This window comes from Pristiophorus japonicus, chromosome 9 (assembly GCF_044704955.1).
Source record: "Pristiophorus japonicus isolate sPriJap1 chromosome 9, sPriJap1.hap1, whole genome shotgun sequence".
Classification (NCBI taxonomy): domain Eukaryota; kingdom Metazoa; phylum Chordata; class Chondrichthyes; family Pristiophoridae; genus Pristiophorus; species Pristiophorus japonicus.
In genome coordinates, this window is record NC_091985.1 from 195405254 (window position 1) to 195428836 (window position 23583).

A 23583-nucleotide genomic window follows, 5' to 3' on the forward strand; every position below is an offset into this window, starting at 1 on the left:
CGTGGCAGTGGGATTAGTTTGGGATTGATGCAGGATTATGGGGAGAGAGTGGGGCAGTAGGATTAGTTTGGGATTGCTACAGGGCTATGGGGAGAGAGCGGGGCAGTGGGATGAGTTTGGAATTGATACATGACTTGGGAAAAATGCGGGAGCTTGAGATTAGTTTGGGATTCACAGAGGCCTGTTGGGACAGAGCGGGGCAGTGGGATTAGTTTGGGATTGATACATGGCTTTGTAGAGAGAATGGGGCAGTGGGATTAGTTTGGGTTTGATGCAGAACTATGGGGAGAGAGCGGGTCAGTGGGATTAGTTTGGGATTGATACAGGGCTACGGGAAGAGCGCGGGTCAGTGGGATTAGTTTGGGATTGATACAGGGCTATGGGGAGAGAGTATGGCAGTGGGACTAGTTTGGGATTGATACTGGTCGGGGAGAGCACGGGACAGTGGGATTAATTTGGGATTGATAAAGGGCTATGGGAAGAGAGCAGTGTAGTGGGATTAGTTTGGGATTGGTACAGGACTATGGGGAGAGCGCGGGGCAGTGGGATTAGTTTGGGATTGATACAGGGCTACGGGGAGAGAGCAGGTCAGTGGGATTAGTTTGGGATTGATACAGGGCAATAGGGAGAGAGATGGCTGTAGGATTAGTTTGGGATTGATGCAGGGCTATGGGGAGAGAGCAGTGCAGTGGGATTAGTTTGGGATTGATACAGGCTATGGGAAGTGAACAGGGCAGTGGGATTAGTTTGGGATTGATGCAGGGCTATGAGGAGAGTGCGGGGCAGTGGGATTAGTTTGGGATTGATAAAGGACTATGAGGAAAGAGCGAGCAAGTGTGATTTGATTCCTGCTGGTCTGTAATTCTCTCTTGTTCTGTTTAACTGACTTGCAACCCAGAGCCCACGAGTTCAAATCCTATCTCGGTCCGGTGAGGTCCTGAATTCAATCTAAGAGGTTACTTTGCCATTTGGTACCAGGACGAGGGTCCACTCCGAAGCTACCGGGTCATCATAAATACCCTGGTGGTCACTGCTGGTCGCTCAGAGTAGGAGCTCCTGCCCACTTGACCCCCCACCACCCCCATCTAGGCCTACGAGCGACTGAAGCCTCACGACATGTTGCTGACTCGTTTACATCCTCGAAAGTGACCCAGAAAGGCACCCAACTGTACAATCGGAAAATCAAAGCGGAGGTACCACTGGTCAAAAGGCAACTGGTGGTCAGTTAACTTGGCATCGACTAAAGGAAGAATGAAGAAAATGTAATATTGTTTTAGTGAATGTATTTTACTGAGGTATATTTCAGTATATATTTTTTTACTCTTCAATCCTCTTGTTTTGTGCTCAGTGAGCGAGTGATTCGCTAACTCCCCAGTGCCCACGGTCTCGTGAGCACTGCTGAAGATGTCATCTCGGTTGCCAGCTGAGGCCCTGTTTACCAGCCCAGAGCACGAACCATATTCCCATCGCACAGGCAAGGAGATCTACAGCTTCAGTTAACCTGTTGACTGCCAGGGAGCATGCAAACCAGCTCAGGACCGAATCTAGCCGCTTTCCATGCTTACGGTCCTAACAGCATAGGGACAGGTGGAGGCCTATGCACCCCTCGAGCCTGTTACACAGGGACAGGAGGAGGCCCATTCACCCCTCGAGCCTGTTACACAGGGACAGGAGGAGGCCCATTCACTCCTCGAACCTGTTACACAGGGACAGGAGAAGGCCCATTCACCCCTCGAGCCTGTTACACAAGGACAGGAGGAGGCCCATTCACCCCTCGAGCCTGTTACACAGGAACAGGAGAAGGCCCATTCAGCCCCTGGAGCCTGTTACACAGGAACAGGAGGAGGCCCATTCACCCCTGGAGCCTGTTACACAGGAACAGGAGGAGGCCCATTCACCCCTGGAGCCTGTTACACAGGAACAGGAGGAGGCCATTGAGTCCCTCGAACCTGTTCCGCCATCCAATGAGATCATGGATGATCTGCAACTTAGCCTTTGGCCCATATCCCTTAATACCTTTGGTTGACAACAATCTATCAATTTAAATCTACAATAAACAATTGACCCAGCCTCAATTGCCGTTTGCGGAAGAGAGTTCCAAACTTCACTTCACTCCTGAAAGGCCTGTCTCTAATTTTTAGGTGATGTCCCCTAGTCTTACAATCCCTAACCAAATAGTTTCTCTGCAGCTACCCTCTCAGTTCCCCTTGACATCATGAAAATTATGATCCAATCACTCCTTAATTCCAGGAAATATATCCCCTAGTTTGTGAAATCTCTCCTCGCAATTTAACCCTTGGAGGTCAGGTTTCGTTCTGGTAAATCTACATGGCACTCGGCTTAAGAGGTAGCCTTTGAAGCACCACCCCTCACACTGTGCCCTACCGCTCCGGAACACCATGAACCACAAAGCATCGGTCCATAGCAACCACACGTAAAGTAGGCGGATGGAATCCTTGCCTTTTTACTGGGAGGCGGTAAAAGACAACAACAACTTTATTTATACGGGTCGCATAAGAAGACATTGGGACAGGTGCCCAGAAGCTTGATCAAAGGGATAGGTTTTAAGGAGCGTCTGGAAGGAGGAGAAAGGTGGAGAGATTTAGGGAGGAAATTCCTGAGCTTCGGGCCAAGGCAGATGATACAGGTCTATGGGGAGAGAGTGGGACAGTGGGATTAGTTAGGGATTGATACAGAGCAATGGGGAGAGAGTGGGACAGTGGGATTAGTTTGGGATTGATACAGGGCTATGGGGAGAGAGCGGGGCAGTGGGATTAGTTTGGGATTGATACAGGGCTATGGGGAGAGAGCGGGGCAGTGGGATTAGTTTGGGATTGATACAGTGCTAAGGGGAGAGAGTGGGACAGTGGGATTAGTTAGGGATTGCTACAGAGCAATGGGGAGAGAGCGGGATAGTGGGATTAGTTTGGGATTGATACAGGGCTATGAGGAGAGAGTGGGACAGTGGGATTAGTTCGGGATTGATACAGAGCAATGGGGAGAGAGCGGGACAGTGGGATTAGTTTGGGATTGATACAGGGCTATGGGGAGAGAGCGGGGTAGTGGGATTAGTTTGGGATTGATACAGTGCTATGGGGAGAGAGTGGGACAGTGGGATTAGTTTGGGATTGATACAGGGCTATGGGGAGAGAGCGGGGTAGTGGGATTAGTTTGGGATTGATACAGTGCTATGGGGAGAGAGTGGGACAGTGGGATTAGTTAGGGATTGATACAGAGCACTGGTGAGAGAGCGGGGCAGTGGGATTAGTTTGGGATTGATACAAGTCTATGGGGGTGACTTGTTCGAGGTCTTGGAGATTACAAAGGGTCATGGAAAGGGACATGGCGGGAGATCAATTTTATAGGGTACGGAAAGTGAGCGGGAGATTGGAATTAGACTGGGAGGGACATTAAAAGGTATGGAGAGTGAGGCGGATAGTGGGATTTGCCCGGATGAGATATTAACAGGTATGGGCAGTCAGTTGGAGAGTGGAATTAGACTGTGTAAGATGCTAAATGGCATGGGCAGTGAGCAAGGGAGTGGGGTTTGACAAGGTGAAAAGTTAAAAGTTGCGGGGAGTGAGCAGATGTCTGGGATTAGGCTAGGCAGGAAGCTGAAGGATATGGGGTGTGAGAAAGAGAGTCGGCTATTAAAGGCTAAGGGATGGTCAAAAGAGTGGGATTTGGTTGGGTGTGATATTAAATGATATGGGGAGTGAGGGGGAGAGTAGGATTAGGCTGGGTGGGATATTATAGGGTATCGGGAGTGGGGGGGAAGATGGGATTAGAATGGGTGGGATATTACAGGGTATCGAGAGTGAGGGGGAGTGTAGGATTAGACTGGGTGGGATATTATAGGTTATGGGAAGTAAGGGGGACAGTGGGATTAGAGTGGGTGGGATATTACATGGTATGGGGAGTGAGGGGGAGAGTAGGATAGATGGGTGGGATATTATATTGTATGGGGAGTGAGGGGGAGAGTGGGATTAGACTGGGTGGGATATTATAGGGTATCGGTAGCGAAGGGGGAGTGGGATTAGACTGGGTGGGATATTATAGGGTATGGGGCATGAGCAGGAGAGTGGGATTAGACTGGGTGGGATATTACAGGGAATGTGGAAGTGAGGGGGATAGTGGGATTAGACTGGGTGGGATATTATAGGGTATGGGAAGTAAGGGGGAGAGTGGGATTAGACTGGGTGTGATATTATAGGGTATGGGAAGTAAGGGGGAGAGTGGGATTAGACTGGGTGGGATATTACAGGGTATGGGGAGTGAGGGGGATAGTGGGATTGGCTGGGTGGGATATTATAGGGTATGGGGAGTGAGGGGTAGTGGGATTAGACTGGGTGGGATATTATAGGGTATGGGAGGGTGGGGGAGAGTGGGATTAGGCTGGGTGGGATATTATAGGGTATGGGGAGGGTTGGGGATAGTGGGATTAGACTGGGTGGGATATTATAGGGTGTGGGAAGTAAGGGGGAGAGTGGGATTAGAATGGGTGGGATATTACAGGGTATGGAGAGTGAGGGGGAGAGTGGGATAGATGGGTGGGAAATTATATTGTATGGGGAGTGAGGGGGAGAGTGGGATTAGACTGAGTGGGATATTATAGGGTATCGGTAGCGAAGGGGGAGTGGGATTAGACTGGGTGGGATATTAAAGGGTATGGGGCATGAGCAGGAGAGTGGGATTAGACTGGGTGGGATATTATAGGTTATGGGGAGTGAGGGGGTAGTGGGATTAGACTGGTTGGGATATTATATGGTATGGTGAGTGAGGAGGATAATGGGATTAGACTGGATGGGATATTATAGGGTATGGGGAGTGAGGGGGATAGTGGGATTAGACTGGATGGGATATTATAGGGTATGGGGAGTGAGGTTGAGAGTGGGATTAGACTGGTGGGATATTATGGGGTATGGGGAGTGAGGGGGAGAGTGGGATTAGACTGGGTGGGATATTATAGGGTATGGGAAGTAAGGGGGATAGTGGGATTAGACTGGGTGGGATATTACAGGGTATGGGGAGTGAGGGGGACAGTGGGATTAGACTGGGTGGGATATTATAGAGTATGGGAAGTAAGGGGGATAGTGGGATTAGACTGGGTGGGATATTACAGGGTATGGGGAGTGAGGGGAATAGGGGGATTAGACTGGGTGGGATATTATAGGGTATGGGGAGGGTGGGGGAGAGTGGGATTAGGCTGGGTGGGATATTATAGGGTATGGGGAGTGAGGGGGAGAGTGGGATTAGATTGGGTGGGATATTATAGAGTATGGGGAGTGAGGGGGATAGTGGGATTAGACTGGGTGGGATATTATAGGGTATGGAAAGTAAGGGGGAGAGTGGGATTAGACTGGGTGGGATATTATAGGGTATGGGGAGTGAGGGGGACAGTGGGATTAGACTGGGTGGGATACTATAGGGTATGGGGAGGGTGGGGGGGAGTGGGATTAGGCTGGATGAGATATTATAGGGTATGGGGAGTGAGGGGGAGAGTGGGATTAGACTGGGTGTGATATTATAGGGTATGGGGAGTGAGGGGGAGAGTGGGATTAGACTGGGTGGGATATTACAGGGAATGGGGAGTGAGGGGAATAGTGGGATTAGACTGGGTGGGATATTATAGGGTATGGGGAGTGAGGGGGAAAGTGGGATTAGACTGGGTGGGATATTACAGGGTATGGGGAGGGTGGGGGAGAGTGGGATTAGACTGGGTGGGATATTACAGGGTATGGGGAGTGAGGGAAATAGTGGGATTAGACTGGTGGGATATTATAGGGTATGGGGAGGGTGGGGGAGAGTGGGATTAGGCTGGATGGGATATTATAGGGTATGGGGAGTGAGGGGGAGAGTGGGATTAGACTGGGTGTGATATTATAGGGTATGGGGAGTGAGGGGGAGAGTGGGATTAGACTGGGTGGGATATTACAGGGAATGGGGAGTGAGGGGAATAGTGGGATTAGACTGGGTGGGATATTATAGGGTATGGGGAGTGAGGGGGAAAGTGGGATTAGACTGAGTGGGATATTATAGGGTATGGGGAGTGAGGGGGAGAGTGGGATTAGAGTGGGTGTCATATTATAGGGTATGGAGAGTGAGGGGGATAGTGGGATTAGACTGGGTGGGATATTATAGTGTATGGGAAGTAAGGGGGAGAGTGGGATTAGACTGGGTGGGATATTATAGGGTATGGGGAGTGAGGGGGAGAGTGGGATTAGACTGAGTGGGATATTATAGGGTATGGGGAGTGAGGGGAGAGTGGGATTAGACTGGGTGGGATATTATAGGGTATGGGGAGTGAGGGGGAAAGTGGGATTAGACTGAGTGGGATATTATAGGGTATGGGGAGTGAGGGGGAGAGTGGGATTAGATTGGGTGTCATATTATAGGGTATGGAGAGTGAGGGGGATAGTGGGATTAGACTGGGTGGGATATTATAGTGTATGGGAAGTAAGGGGGAGAGTGGGATTAGACTGGGTGGGATATTACAGGATATGGGGAGTGAGGGGGAGAGTGGGATTAGACTGAGTGGGATATTATAGGGTATGGGGAGTGAGGGGAGAGTGGGATTAGACTGGGTGTGATATTATAGGGTATGGGGAGTGAGGTGGATAGTGGGATTAGACTGAGTGGGATATTACAGGGTACGGAGAGTGAGGGGGATAGTGGGATTAGACTGGGTGGGACATTATAGGGTATGGGGAGGGAGGGGGAGAGTGGGATTCGGCTGGCTAGGATATTATAGGGCGTGGGGAGTGAGGGGGAGAGTGGGTTTAGGATACACAGTATTACAAAGGTGTCAAAATTGCCCAGCGCCCCGTTTGTGGGCGGGAACCTTCTAGAATCCAGGACTTTTAAGGCCCAGGCCTGAAGTCCTGCCCCTGGCGTGCAATTGTGCTTTGCTCCATTCAAACGAGGCGGAGCGCTATCTCAGGCACTGCGCCTCGTCGGAGTGGCGCCCCCGGGGCGTCAGCACATCGGCGTGTTCAGCGCCTTGCTGAAGAGGTCCACGCTGCGTGGAACCTCCGCGTTGCGCGGACGCACGACATCGCACCTGCCCTTCAGTTAAAGGGGAGTGGCGCTGCACAGTCGGCAGGCCATTTGCAGTGGCGCAATCGCCTTGCCAGCAGCCTGGCACCCAAAAAGGAGTGCCGGGGTAAGCGATGGCAGCCCGGTCGAGGTGACAAAATAAAATGGTGGCCCGGGACGCACACGGCCTCCCAGTGAATGGGCACCCCATGCAGATGTTAGCGCCCTATGAGACTGGGGCACAGTGCTACCGGAACATCATCCCCAAAATCTCAGGAGGAACCAATGGTGCTCAAAAAAGGGGCGATTTTGGCCCCAAATTATTTACAGCACAGAAACATATCCTTCTATTCCTTGCTACCTCACGTGCTGATCTTGATTCCCATGAAGCATCATCAGCCTAGGCCGTCCCTCGCAATTGAGGAAGATTTGCTTCAACTCTAAAAATGAGTCCTTAGGTGGCTGAACAGTCCAATACGAGAGCCACAGTCCATGCCACAGATGGGACAGGTAGTCGTTGAGGGAAGGGGTAGGTGGGACTGGTTTGCCGCACGCTCTTTCCGCTGCCTGCGCTTGGTTTCTGCATGCTCCCGGCGATGAGGCTCAAGATGATCAGCGCCCTCCCGGATGCACTTCTTCCACTTAGAACGATACTTTGGCCGGGGACTCCCAGGTGTCAGTGGGGATGTCGCACTTTATCAGGGAGGCTTTGAGGGTGTCCTAGTAACGTTTCCTCTGCCCACCTTTGGCTCGTTTGCCGTGAAGGAGTTCCGAGTAGAGCGCTTATGAATGCGCCTATGCTATTCTTCTCAAGCACTCCCTGTGGTAGCAAGTTCCACATTCTCACCATCTCTGGGTAAAGAAAGCTCCCCTGCATTCCCTATTGGTGGGATATTTAAGGTGTGTGGAGTTTGCAGAACAGTGAGCAGAGTGGTATTAGATTGGCTGTGATATTAAAGGGGATGAGGAGTGAGCGGGGTTAGAATAGGTGGGAGTGAGCAGGAGAATAGAATATTACAGGCTATGGGGTGAGCAGGGGAGTGGGATTAGAGTCGGCGGGATATTAATGGGTACATGGAGTGAACAGGAGAGTGGGATTAGACTAGATGGGATATTAATGGGTACGGACAGTAAGCAGGAGATTGGCATTAAATTAGGTGATATATTACAGTGAATAGGTAGTGAGCAGGAGTGTGCAATTAGATAGGGTGCAGTATTAAAGGGTGGTTTGTAAGCAAGGAAGTGGGATTAGACTCGGTGGGTATTAAAGGGAATGGGAAGTAAGCAGGAGAGTGGGATTAGATTAGGTGGGATAATAAAAGTTATGGGGAGTTTGCAGCAGAGCGGGATTAAACTGGATGGCGCACTGAAGGCTATGGAGAGTGGGATTATATTTGCTGTCATACTAAAGAGTGAGTGAGGGGGGTTAGAATAGGTAGGCTAATAAAGGATATTGGAGTATAAGTACCCCATTGAGTTCCCCCATTGTTCCCCCATTGAGTTCCCCCATTGAGTTCCCTCATTGAGTTCCCTCATTGGTCCCCCAAATTGAGTTCCCCATTGAGTTCCCCCATTGAGTTCCCCCATTGTTCCCCCATTGAGTTCCCCATTGAGTTCCCCTATTGAGTTCCCCATTGAGTTGCCCCATTGGGTTCCCCATTTAGTTCCCCCATTGAGTTCCCCATTGAGTTCCCCATTGAGTTCCCCCATTGAGTTCCCCCATTGAGTTCCCCCATTGAGTTCCCCATTGAGTTCCCCCATTGAGTTCCCCATTTAGTTCCTCCATTGAGTTCCCCCATTGAGTTCCCCCACTGTTCCCCCATTGAATTCCCCCATTGAGTTCTCCCATTGAGTTTCACCATTGAGTTCCCCCATCGAGTTCCACCATTTTTCCCCCATTGAATTCCCCCATTGAGTTCCCCTGTTGAGTTTTCCCATTGAGTTCCCCCATTGAGTACTCCCATTGTGTTCCCCATTGAGTTCCTCCATTGAGTTCCCCCATTGTTCCCCCATTGAATTCCTTAATTGAGTTCCCCCATTGAGTTTCACCATTGAGTTCCCCCGTTGAGTTGCTCCATTGAGTTCCCCCATTGAGTACTCCCATTGTGTTCCCCCATTGAGTTCCCCCTTTGTTGCACCATTGATTCCCCATTGAGTTCCCACATTGTTCCCCCATTGAGTTCCACATTTAGTTCCCCCGTTGAATTCCACCATTGAGTTCCCCCATTGAGTTCCCCCACTGAGTTCCCCATTGAGTTCCCAGCTCTCTGTTTATTCCCATTTGGTTTTCCTTTGTGTGTCTATCCACTTGTTTACATAAGAACATAAGAACATAAGAAATAGGAGCAGGAGTAGGCCATACGGCCCCTCGAGCCTGGTCCGCCATTTAATAAGATCATGGCTGATCTGATCATGGACTCAGCTCCACTTCCCTGCCCACTCCCCATAACCCTTTACTGCTTTATCGCTTCAAAATCTGTCTCTCTCCCCCATTGAGTTCCCCCACTGAGCATGCTGGGAAGATAAAAACTGACTACAAAAGCTTCTATAGATATGTGAAGAGAAAAAGATTAGTGAAGACAAATGTAGGTCCCTTGCAGACAGATTCAAGTGAATTTATAATGGGGAACAAAGAAATGGCAGACCAGTTGAACAAATACTTTGGTTCTGTCTTCACGAAGGAAGACAGAAATAACCTCCCGGAAATACTAGGGGACTGAGGGTTTAGAGAGAAGGAGGAAATGAAGGAAATCCTTATTAGGTGGGAAATTGTGTTAGGGAAATTGATGGAATTGAAGGCCGATAAATCCCCAGGGCCTGATGGTCTGCATCCCAGAGTACTTAAGGAAGTGGCACTAGAAATAGTGGATGCATTGGTGATCATTTTCCAACAGTCTATCGACTCTGGATCAGTTCCTATGGACTGGAGAGTAGTTAATGTAACACCACTTTTTAAAAAAGGAGGGAGAGAGAAACGGAATTATAGACCAGTTAGCCTGACATCAGTAATGGGGAAAATGTTGGAATCAATTATTAAAGATGAAACAGCAGTGCATTTTAAAGCAGTGACAGGATCGGTCCAATTCAGCATGGATTTATGAAAGGGAAATCATGCTTGACAAATCTTCTGGAATTTTTTCAGGATGTAACTAGTAGAGTGGACAAGGGAGAACCAGTGGATGTGATGTATTTGGATTTTCAGAAGGCTTTTGACAAGGTCGCACATAAGAGATTGGTGTGCAAAATTAAAGCACCGGGTATTGGGGGTAATGTACTGATGTGGATAGAGAACTGGTTGGCAGACAAGAAGCAGAGAGTCGTGATAAATGGGTCCTTTTCATTCAGAATGGCAGGCAGTGACAAGTGGGGTGCCGCAGGGCTCAGTGCTGGGACCCCAGCTATTTACAATATAGATCAATAAATTAGACGAAGGAATTGAGATTAATATCTCGAAGTTCGCAGATGACACTGAGCTGGATGGCGGTGTGAGCTATGAGAAGGATGCTAAGAGGCTGCAGGATGAATTGGACAGGTTTGGTGAGTGGGCAAATGCATGGCAGATGCTGTATAATGTGGATAAGTGTGAGGTTATCCACTTTGGTGCCAAAAACACAAAGGCAGAATATTATCTGAATGGCGGCAGATGATGAAAAGGGGAGGTGCAATGAGACCTGGGTGTCATGGTACATCAGTCATTGAAAGCTTGCATGCAGGTACAGCAGGCAGCGATGAAGGCAAATGGTATGGTGGCCTTAATAGCTAGGGGATTTGAGTATAGGAGCAAGGAGGTCTTACTGCAGTTGTACAGGGCCTAGGTGAGGCCTCACCTGGAATATTATGTTCAGTTTTGATCTCATAATCTGAGGAAGGACGTTCTTGCTATTGAGGGAGTGCAACGGAGGTTCACCAGACTGATTCCCGGGATGGCAGGACTGACATATGAGGAGAGACTGGATTGATTGGGCCTTTATTCACTGGAGTTTAGAAGGATGAGAGGGGATTTCATAGAAACATATAAAATTCCGAAGGGACTGGACAAGTTAGATGCAAGAAGAATGTTCCCGATGTTGGGGAAGTCCAGAACCAGGGGACACAGTCTAAGGATAAGGGGTAAGCCATTTAGGACTGAGATAAGGAGAAACCTGTTCACTCAGAGAATTGTTAACCTGTGGAATTCCCTGCCGCAGAGAGGTTTTGATTCCAGTTCGTTGGATATATTCAAGAAGGAGTTAGATGTGGCCCTTATGGCTAAAGGGATCAAGGGGTATGGAGAGAAAGCAGGAAAGGGGTACTGAGGTGAATGATCAGCCATGATCTTATTGAATGGTGGTGCAGGCTCGAAGGGCCGAATGGCCTACTCCTGCACCTATTTTCTATGTTTCTGTTTCTCTATGTTAAATATATTCAATTACCCAGCCTCCATTGCTAACTCGGGCAGAGAATTGCACAGATTGACAACCCTCTGAGAGAAGAAATTCCTTCTTATCCCAGTTTTAAATGGGCTGCCCCTACTATTTTTCGTTTCCCTATGTGGAAATATCCTCTCTGCATCCACCTTGATGTGCTCCCTCATTTTCTTATATGTTTCAATAAGATCACCTCTCATTCTTCTGAACTCCAGTGTGTATAGGCCCAACCTACTCAATCCCCATTTAGTTTCTGTTCCTCTCTTTATTCCCATTTTACTCGATGCACTGTTTATTTCCCATTTATTCTCTATTCCCCTGCATATTCCCAATTGGGTTTCTATTCCTCATTGAGCCGTCGCTCTGCAAATGATTAAGCCTCTGATTGCCAATTAAATTGCTCCCTAATGCTCATTAAGGCCCCTGCATGCCATCTTGCTGGCGAAAGCTGCAATTAATAACTTCTGCTGACAGCGACCCACTGAACAGGAGTAAGTAAGTCGTTGGTGAGGATTTTGAGCACTGCTTAATATCATGTTCAGCTTTCTCTGTTCACTTGCCACTGGAGGGCGACTGACTAAACCACGTTTGATGAGGACTGTCGACTCACATCTGGAGACCTTCTGGGACACTTTGTCAACACTTCAACATTTTTTTCAACAGTTATTCTGGAAATTCCCTGAGGACTTCACCGAACGAGAGTGAGTGCAGTGTCACTGTACCTTATAGGACACCTTATGTGAGTGAGCCACAGGAGAAAGGGAGTTGTTGGTGATGGGCATCATGCCAGTGGCATGAGGAGCAGAAGGAAGATATGAGGCCTTCTCTTCTTAGGAGTCACCCAGAGTCGAGGATGACTTGCTTCCACACTACTATGAATTCTAAGGTGACTGATGAGAGACCAAGGTGGGCTCTGCAGTCTATCACAGATGGGGCAGATGGAGATTGGAGTGATGGGTGGGTGGCGTGCTTGGGTTGTCGTGCGTTCCTTCCGCTGTTTGCACTTGGCTTCTGCGTGCTCCCAGCGAAGAGAATGCTTCTCCTCCACTTTGGACAGTCTTGGGCCAGGGATTCGCAGGTGTGGATGCTGGTGGGGATGTTGCATTTTATCAAGGAGGCTTTGAGCGTGTCCTTGAAACATTTCCTCTGCCCACCTGGAGCTCGCTTGCCATGACAGAGCTCGGAATAGAGCGCGTGTTTCGGGAGTCTTGTATCAGGCATGCGGACGATGTGGCCCGTCCATCAGAGCTAATCGAGTGTGGTCAATGCCTCGATAATGGGGATGTTGGCCTGAGAGAGAACGCTGATATTGTTGCGCCGATGCTTCCAATAGATTTGCAGGATCTTGCGGAGGCAGCATTGGCGGTTCTTCTCCAGTGCTTCGAGGTGCCTACTGCACATAGTCCATGACTCTGAAGCATATAGGAGGGCGGCTATCACTACTGCTCTGTAGACCATGAGCTTGGTGGCGGTTTTGAGGTCCTGGTCTTCAAACACTCTCTTCCTCAGGCGACCGAAGGCAGCACTGGCGCACTGAAGGCCGGTGTTGGATTTCATCACTGATGTCTGTCCTTGTCGTGGATTTTGATAATCGGGGAGCACTACTGTGTAGCGGGGGCAGACTGGTAGAGGACCTTTGTCTTACGGATGTTTAATGTAAGGCCCAGTCTCTCAGACACTTCAATGAAGGTGTCAACAATGGTTTAGAGTTCGGCCTTCGAGTGTGCACAAACACAAGCATTGTCTGCATACTGGAATTCATTGCCAGTTGGAACAACCGTGGATCTGGACTGGAGGTGACGGAGGCTGAACAATTTCCCGTTCACCCTGTAGATTCGATCCACTCCAGCGGGGAGCTTGCCGAGGGTGCGATGGAGCATGGCAGCAAGGAAGATCGGGAAGTGCATTGGTGCGATGACATAGCCTTGCATGACCCCAGTCTGCACATGTGTTGGGTCTGTGGTGGACCTGTTGGTCAAGATCATGGCTTGCAAGTCATCGTGGAGCAGGTGGAGGATGGCGCTGAGCATTTGAGGGCAGCCGAATTTGTGAAGGACCCTTCATAATCCCTTGTGGTTGACAGAGTCCGACGGCCTTTGTGAGGTCAAAGAAAGCCATGTACATAGGTAGATGCTGCTCCCGACATTTTTCTTGGATTTGTCGAGTGGCGAAAATCATGTCTGTTGTGCCTCTTAGTGGGTGGAATCCGCATTGTGACCCTGGGAGGAGTTCTTCAGCCATTGGGAGGAGGCGATTGCGGAGGATTCTTGCGCTAATTATCCCTATGGCAGACAGCAGGGAATCTCCTCTGTAATTACCGCAATCGGACTTGTCACCTTTCTTGAAGGTGCTCGTGATTACGGCTTCTCTGAAATCCCCATGCCAGGCTCTCCTCCTTCCAGATAAGAGAGATAAGGTCATGGAGTCACACCAAAAGTACTTCTCCACCACGTTGGGTAGTGCTTCAGCGGGGATTCCATGAACTTCAGAGGCCTTGTTGTTCTTCAGTTGTCAGATGGTCCTTTCTACCTCAGGCCAGGCTGGGGTTGTGCTGAGGTGCTGGCGGGTAGCATGCTGTGGGCTGGTGTCGAGGATGATTGTGTCGAGGACAGAGTCTCGGTTAAGGAGATCTTTGACGTGCTCCTTCCAGCGGGCATTGACTGCCTCTCTATCCTTGATGAGCACCTCTCCGTTCTTGGACCTCAGTGGGATAAGACCTTGAGTGCCTGGGCAGTAGGCGGTCTTGACGACGCTAAAAAGTCCACGCACGTCGTGATTGTCGGCTAGTTGCTGGACCTCCTGCGCCCTGTCCACACACCATCTGTTCTTTAGGTCGCGAGTTTTTTGTTGGACCTTGGCCTCCAGTTGCGTGCAGGTCTGCTTTCTATCCCTCGAGTTGTGATGATATTTCAAATTCAGGACTGCCTTGCGTTTATGGTATATTCGTTCCTGGATCTCCTGGTCGTTCTCATCGATCCAGTCTTGGTGTTTCCCGGTGGTGTCACCAAGAATCTCTTCACAGGCGTTAATTATGGTGGACGAGGGCAGACCAGGCACTGTGGATAATCTGCAACTCGGGTTCATTCTAATACACCTACCTACCACAGTGTTCCCCCTCTCCTCTCTCCCTATAATCCCCGCCCAGATTTCCCCCTCTCCTATCTCCCTCTAATCCCCCGCAGTGTTCCCCCTCTCCTCTCTCCCTCTAATCCCCCCCAGAGTTCCCTCTTTCCTCTCTCCCTCTAATCCCCGCCCAGAGTTCCCCCTCTCCTCTCTTCCTCTAATCCCCGCCCAGAGTTCCCCCTCTCCTCTCTCCCTCAAATCCCCCGCAGTGTTCCCCCTCTCCTCTCTCCCTCTAATCCTCCCCAGTGGTCCCCCTCTCCTCTCTCCCTCTAATCACCGCAGTGTTCCCTCTCTCCTCTCTCCCTCTAATGCCCCCAGGGTTCCCCCTCTCCTCTCTCCCTCTAATCCCCGCAGTGTTCCCCCTCTCCTATCTCCCTCTAATCCCCGCAATGTTTCCCCTCTCCTCTCCTATAAGAACATAAGTAATAGGAGCAGGAGTCTGCCATTTGGTCCCACGAGCCTGCTCCGCCATTCATTAAGATCATGGCTGATCTGATCATGGACTCAGCTCCACTTCTCCGCCCGCTCCCCATAACCCTTCACTCCCTTATCACTCAAAAATCTGTCTATCTCCAACTTAAATCTATTCAATGACCCAGTCTCAACAGCTCTCGGGGACAGAGAATCCCACAGATTTACAAACCTCTGGGAGAAGAAATTCTTACTCATCATTTTAAATGAGCTGCCCCTTATTCTGAGACTATGTTCCCTTAGTTCTAGATTCCCCCACGAGGGGAAACATCCTCTCTGCATCTACCTTGTCGAGCCCCCTCATTATCTTATATGTTTCAATAAGATCACCTCGCATTCTTCTGAACTCAAATGAGTATAGCCCCAACCTGCTCAACCTCTCATCAGAAGTCAACCCCCTCATCTCCGGAATCAACCTGGTGAACCTTCTCTGAACAGACTCCAATACAAGTATATCCTTCCTTAAATAAGGAGACCAAAACTGTACACAGTACTCCAGGTGTGGTCTCAACAATACCCTATACAGTTGTAACAAGACTTCTCTGCTTTTATACTCCATCCATATTGCAATAAAGGCCAATATTCCATTTGCCTTCCTGATTACTTGCTGTACCTGCATACTAACTTTTTGTGTGTCATGCACAAGGACCCCCAAGTCCCTCTGTACTGCATCACTTTGAAATCGCTCACCATTTAAATAATAATTTGCTTTTTTATTTCTGCTACCCCTGTAATCTCTCTAGTGTTCCCCCTCTCTTCTCTCCCTCTAATCCCCCACAATGTTTCCCCTCTCCTCTCTCCCTCTAATCCACCCCACCAATGTTTTCCCTCTCCTCTTTCCCTCTAATCCCCTCCCAATGTTCCCCCTCTTGTGTTTCCCTCTAATCCCTCTCCCAGTGTTACCCCTCTCCTCTCCCCCTCTAATCTCCCCAGTTGTGATACCTTTAGACACGACCACACAAGCACATACAACTAAAGATGGACTCCCAACAGAACCGTGATCACATGACCTTGCCAGATGATCTTTTATCGTTATTACATCACTATTCCACTAGGTGGAGCTCTATACACCAGTGTTTCCCATCTCCTCGCTCCCTCTCATCTCCACAATGCTTCCCCTCTCCGCTTTCCCACTAATCTCGCCAATAGTTCGCCTCTCTGTTGGACATGGATTTAAGTTACTCAGCAAAACAACCGGGAGGACGATGAGAAGGTTTTTTTTACGCAACGTGAGAAAGAAGATTGTTGGCTTAAGCCCCTTCTCAGGGCTTGAGCACATTACAATTGTGATCTGGAATGCACTGCCTGGAAGGGCGGTGCAATGCAGACTCACTTGTCACTTTCAAGAAGATATTGGATCATTACTTGTAAAGGAGAAATCTTCAGAGGAAAGGAACAAATTGGATCGCTCTTTCTAAGGGCCAGCACAGGCACAATGGGCCCAATGTCCTCCTTCTGTGTTGTATCATTCTATAATTAAAATGAAGCGTGTTATAGAATTATACAATCATAGAAAAATACGACACAGAAGGAAGCCTTTCAGCCCATCGTGTCCGTGTCGATCGAAAAAGAGCTATCCAGCCTAATCCCACTTTCCAGCTCTGGGTCCGTAGCCCTGTAGGTTTTGACACTTCAAGTGCACATCCAAGTACTGTTTAAATGTGATGAGGGTTTCTGCCTCTACCACCCTTTCAGGCACTGAGTTCCAGACCCCCACCACCCTCTGGGTGAAGAAATGCTTCCTCATCTCCCCTCTTATCCTGCTACCAATTATTTTAAATCTATGCCCCCCGGTTGTTGACCCCTCTGCTAATGGAAACAGGTCCTTCCTATCCACTCTATCCTGGCCCCTCATCATTCTATACACCTCAATCAGGTCTCCCCTCAGCCTCCTCTGTTTCAAAGAAAACAGACCCAGCCTATCTAAACTTTCCTCATGGATAAAATTCTCCAGCCCAGGCAACATCCTCGTAAATCTCCTCTGCACCCTCTCTAGTGCAGTCACATCTTTTCTGCAAATTGGTGATCAGAACTGCACACAGTACTCATATTATTAGGTTAGATTTGTATTATGTACTGCGTTGTCACGGAGAATCATAGAACGATGAATGATACAGCACAGAACGAGGAGAAGCAGCCCATCGAGCCTGTGCTAGCTCTTGATTAAGGTGTGCAAGCAGGTATAAATAGTGGGTGTTGGAACAGAGATGTAGCATTCGATGGCGATCTGATCAATTTGGAAATCCGGGGTGGGAACTGAAACGAGCTTGAATTCTAAATCTAAATCTCGCAAAGGTTTCCTAGAAGAGAGAAGTCTGAGGGGTGACCTAGTATATTTTAAGAAAAGGTTCGATAGAGTAAACATAGAGAAAACGTTTCCACTTGTGGGGGAGACCGAAACTAGGTCCATAAATATAAGGTAGTCACTACTAAATTCATGAGGGAATTCAGGAGAAGTTTCTTTACCCAGAGAGTGGTGAGAATGTGGAATTTGCTACCACTGGGAGTGGTTGCATTGGATAGCAAAAATGCATTTAATGGGAAGCTGGATAAACACATGAGGGAGAAAGGAATAGAAGGATATGTTGATGGGATCACATGAAGAGCGGTGGGAGGAGGCTCGGGCAGAGCTGTTGCAGCGAATGTCCTGTTTCTGTGCTTTGGACAGGTTAAGTGAGTGGGCAAACACATGGCAGATGCAGTATAATGTGGATAAATGTGAGGTTATCCACTTTGGGTGCAAAAACACGAAGGCAGAATATTATCTGAATGCAGGCAGGTTAGGTAAAGGGGAGGGGCAGAGACCTGGGTATCATGGTTCATCAGTCACTGAAGGTTGGCATGCAGGTACAGCAGGTGGTGAAGAAGGTTAATGGTATGTTGGCCTTCATAGCAATGGGATTTGAGTATAGGAGCAGGGAAGTCTTACTGCAGTTGTACAGGGCCTTGGTGAGGCCCCACCTGGAATATTGTGTTCAGTTTTGGTCTCCTAATCTGAGGAAGGACGTTCTTGCTATTGAGGGAGTGCAGCGAAGGTTCACCAGACTGATTCCCGGGATGGCAGGACTGACATATGAAGAGAGACTGGATCAACTGGGCCTGTATTCACTGGCGTTTAGAAGGATGAGAAGGGATCTCATAAAAACATATAAAATTCTGACGGGACTGGGCAGGTTAGATGCAGGAAGAACGTTCCCGATGTTGGGGAAGTCCAGAACCAGGGGACATAGTCGTAGGATAAGGGGTAAGCCATTTAGGACTGAGATGAGGAGGAACTTCTTCACTCAGAGTTATAAACCTGTGGAATTCTCTACCACTGAGAGTTGTTGATGCCAGTTCATTGGATATATTCAAGAGGGAGTTTTGTATGGCCCTTGTAGCTAAAGAGATCAAGGGGTATGGAGAGAAAGCAGGAATGGGGTACTGAAGGAATGATCAGCCATGATCTTATTGAATGGTGGTGCCGGCTCGAAGGGCCGAATGGCCTACTCCTGCACCTATTTTCTATGTAATTCCATATAAGCTTTTGTGATTCAGTACTGGCTGTGAGGTGTATGTTTAAATACTGTGAGGTCGGAATTTGTTACCACGGATTATGAGGCGGTGATACTGCCTGGCCTGTGGTTTTACCGCCAGGCGGTAATTGCCGCCATCAACCGCGAAAGTCAGTTCTCCCACCTGAAGAGGAGATTGGAGCGGTAAGTCAGGCGTTACACGCTACTCTGGAGACGGCAAACGGCGGTCAGTGGGGCGGTGACATCCGAGCGGTAATCGGCATGAGTAGCCGCGCCACTGACATACTGGCGCCATCTGGATTCAGTTCAGGCGGCGATGGGACGGGCCACCGCCTCGTGCTTACAATCGCTTCCTACGCACTGACTCAGAGGGAGACGACGGCAGATGCGGCAGCTCGTCAGCGTGCACACCGGTTCACCGCGGTGTATGCACTCGTTGATGTCCTGGAGAGGCGCCGTGAGTTGCCGCGGAACGAGACAGGCAGGAGGCCACAGCCAGGGACCTTTCGGAGATTACGGAGGGAAGTCGGGCAAAGCGTTTCTGCTACCAACATGGTGCCCAGCACAGCCTCCCCAATGTCGGAAGAGGGTGGTGGGGGCGGGGGCGAGTACATTTGGCATTAACCTGAGCGTGCCAAGCTCTGAGCTCCATGTGCAGTCTCTCCTCAACCCGAAAGGGCCAAAAATTTCGGCCTCGCCGGGTCTGCAAAAAGTGCGCATGGACACGGCGAGGCCTCGCAAAAGCCCGTTTTCAGGCTTTTTTCAGGCGATGCACATGCGGCAAAAAAACGGCATTTCCAACCTGTCAAGGTTTCTCCGAAGAGCATTCTCCGCATCCCCGGGAGAAGGAAATTTGCGTGGGCGAGATTGGGCTATTTGCTTAACCCCTGCCCAGTTGAAATCCTTCAAGCTATTACGTCTGATAAATGCTCCCCATAATCCTTAATTCCCTTATTGGTTAAAAATCTATCTATCTGTGACTTGAATACATTCAATGAGCTAGCCTCAACTGCTTCCTTGGGCAGAGAATTCCACAGATTCACAACCCTCTGGGAGAAGAAATTCCTTCTCAACTCGGTTTTAAATTGGCTCCCCCGTATTTTGAGGCTGTGCCCCCTAGTTCTAGTCTCCCCGACCAGTGGAAACAACCTCTCTGCCTCTATCTTGTCTATCCCTTTCATTATTTTAAATGTTTCTATAAGATCACCCCTCATCCTTCTGAACTCCAACGAGTAAAGACCCAGTCTACTCAATCTATCATCATAAGGTAACCCCCTCATCTCCGGAATCAGCCTAGTGAATCGTCTCTGTACCCCCTCCAAAGCTAGTATATCCTTCTTTAAGTAAGGTGACCAAAACTGCACGCAGTACTCCAGGTGCGGCCTCACCAATACCCTATACAGTTGCAGCAGGACCTCCCTGCTTTTGTACTCCATCCCTCTCGCAATGAAGGCCAACATTCCATTCGCCTTCCTGATTACCTGCTGCACCTGCAAACTAACTTTTTGGGATTCATGCACAAGGACCCCCAGGTCCCTCTGCACTGCAGCATGTTGTAATTTCTCCCCACTCAAATAATATTCCCTTTTACTGTTTTTTTTTCCAAGGTGGATGACCTCACACTTTCCGACATTGTATTCCATCTGCCAAACCTTAGCCCATTTGCTTAAGCTATCCAAATCTCTCTGCAGCCTCTCTGTGTCCTCTACACAACCCGCTTTCCCACTAATCTTTGTGTCATCTGCAAATTTTGTTATACTACACTCTGTCCCCTCTTCCAGGTCATCTATGTATATTGTAAATAGTTGTGGTCCCAGCACCGATCCTTGTGGCACACCACTAACCACTGATTTCCAACCCGAAAAGGACCCATTTATCCCGACTCTCAGCTTTCTGTTAGCCAGCCAATTCTCGATCCATGCTAATACATTTCCTCTGACTCCGCATACCTACATTTAAAAAAACTCCTCAAAATATGATTTTGTTTTCTAAAACATTTAATTTGAATTAATTCTCAATATGTGAGGTGCTTTATTTCTTTATTATGCTGTGTTTGGCTGTTTTAGGGGGTTATTGTCATTGATAGTATTGGGAACTCAAATACAAATAGAGCTCCCATTTTTATCAATGGGAATACTGCACAGTGATTGGTGCTGCAGGCCCACATGTCTCCAGCTTGTACGTACCTCAAACACATCCCGCCATGCGCTGTGCAGCGAGTATAGGTCTCCGACTGAGATCGTACCTTCCTCCGGGACCACCAGGTACTTTCGTAGATTTCTTTCGGGTCGGAGGCCTCCATACGAAGGAAGCCACCGACCACAATTCTCGCCCCAATGTGTCTGAACCCCATGCTCTACGCGGCTGAGCGCAGAAGCAAGGTTTGCAATTGCAGCCTCACCCACTCCAAGGGCGTGCATGCACAGTTAACCTTCCTGCACCGTTGTGGAGATCCACCCCCTCATCTTGTTATCTCCTCAGTCTTCACATGCCTCTGGAAGACAGTAGCCTCACCGTGACTGTTAGGAGCTGGCCCCCTCATTCCAGGCTATGTGAGTGGGCAAAGATTTGTCACATGGAGCATAACGTGCGAAAATATGGTGGGAAAAATAAAAAAGCATATTATTATTTAAATGGGGAGAGATTACAAAATGCTGAGGTGCAGAGGGATCTGGGGGTCCTTGTACATGAAACACAGAAGGTTGTCATGCAGGTACAGTCTAAGGATAAGGGGTAAGCCATTTAAGACCGAGATGAGGAGAAACTTCTTCAGCCAGAGAGTGGTGAACCTGTGGAATTCTCTACCACAGAAAGTTGTTGAGGCCAATTCAGTAAACATATTCAAAAAGGAGTTGGATGTAGTCCTTACTACTCGGGGGATCAAGGGGTATGGCGAGAAAGAAAGAATGGGGTACTGAAGTTGCATGTTCAGCCATGAACTCATTGAATGGCAGTGCAGGCTCGAAGGGCCGAATGGCCTACTCCTGCACCTATTTTCTATGTTTCTATGTTTCTATGTACAGCAAGTAATTAGAAAAGCAAATGGAATGTTGGCCTTCATTTTGGGGTGCTCCCAGCGGATTGGAAAACCGTAAATGTAATGCCCCTATTTAAAAAAGGAGGCAGACAAAAAGCAGGAAACCATAGATCTGTTAGCCTAACTTCTGCAGTTGGGAAAATGCTGGAGTCCATTATTAAGGAAGCAGTAGCGGGACATTTGGAAAAAAATTATTTAATCAAGCTGAATCAGCATGGTTTTATGAAAGGAAAAGCATGTTTGACAAATTTGCTGCCGTTATTTGAGGATGTAACGAGCAGGTTGGATGAGGGGGAACCAGTGGATGCGGTGTATTTGGGTTTCGGAAGGCATGCGATAAGGTGCCACATAGCCAGGAGAACTTCTCTGCTCTTCTTTGAAATAGTGCCGTGGAATCTTTTACCTCCACCTCAGAGAGAAGACAGGGCCTCGGTTTAAGGTCTCATCCGATGGTCCACGCCGCTTGGACCATTGGAGCAGGCCGGGGAGCGGAAAGAGCGGCGTGGCGGCCTAGTCCAGCAGGCTGAGCGGCTCTAAGCCTGCGAGCACCATCGGAGCAGGCCGGGGAGCGGAAGGAGCAGTCTGCCGGCCTACCACTCCAGGGAGCAGCACATGCTGGAGCAGGAGAGCAACGGCAGTGAAGAGGGACATCACCAAGGTCCAGTTCAGTGATTGGAGCGTGGGCAGATACAGCAGGAGCGGCGAGGTCGGGACGAACGAGTGGCGAGAGATTGTAGAGGGACGTGATCGGGGCCCAGGAGAGGCGTGAGTTCAGGGCCAGGGGCCCAGGGGGCAGCACGGGCCCAGCCCACACTGCGATTTGTGTGCGCACTAGGTCCGTGCAGCAGAGCCGGTCTCCAGTCATCTCGGTTAACCCTTGCCACTGGACCAAGACCTAGGTCTGTCAAGCCCCGTGTGATGGCTGGTGTGCAACGGCCACCCCACGTTAAAAAAATCCACCCACAGGCATCTTCCACCCTTCAAGATTTATTTTGTGATCTGGAATTTTAGATCCTTCATTGAAACACCTGTGAACTTTTTGACGTGGAAGCAAGTCATCCTCGATTCGAGGGACTGCCTATGATGATGATGACATAAGAGGTTACTGCACAAGATAAAAGTTCACTGGTTGTGGGTAATATATGAGCATGGATAAAGGATTGGCTAACTAACAGAAAATAGTGAGTCAGGATAAATGGGTCATTTTCCGGTTGGAAACAGTTACTAGTGGGCTGCCGCAGGGATCAGTGCTGGGCCCTCAACGATTTACAAACTATATTCATTATTTAAATGAAGGGACCGAATGTAATGTAGTCAAGTTTTGCTGATGATACAAAGATGGGCGGGAAAGCAAATTGTGAGGAGGACACAAAAAATCTGCAAAGGGGTATAGACTAAGTGATTGGGCAAACATTTGGGAGATGGAGTATACTGTGGGAAAATGTGAGGTTATCCATTTTGGCAGAACAAATAGAAAAGCAAATTATTATTTAAATGGAGAAAAATTGCAAAGTGCTGCAGTACAGAGAACCTGGGGGTCCTTGTGCATGAAACACAAAAAGTTAGTATGCAGGTACAGCAAGTGATCAGGAAGGTAAATGGAATGTTGGCCTTTATTGCAAGGGGGGATAGAGTATAAAAGCAGAGAAGTCCTGCTAACTGTACAGGGTATTGGTATAGAAACATAGAAACATAGAAAATAGGTGCAGGAGTAGGCCATTCGGCCCTTCTAGCCTGCACCGCCATTCAATGAGTTCATGGCTGAACATTCAACTTCAGTACCCCATTCCTGCTTTCTCGCCATACCCCTTGATCCCCCTAGCAGTAAGGACCTCATCTAACTCATTTTTGAATATATTTAGTGAATTGGCCTCAACAACTTTCTGTGGTAGAGAATTCCACAGGTTCACCACTCTCTGGGTGAAGAAGTTCCTCCGCATCTCGGTCCTAAATGGCTTACCCCTTATCCTTAGACTGTGACCCCTGGTTCTGGACT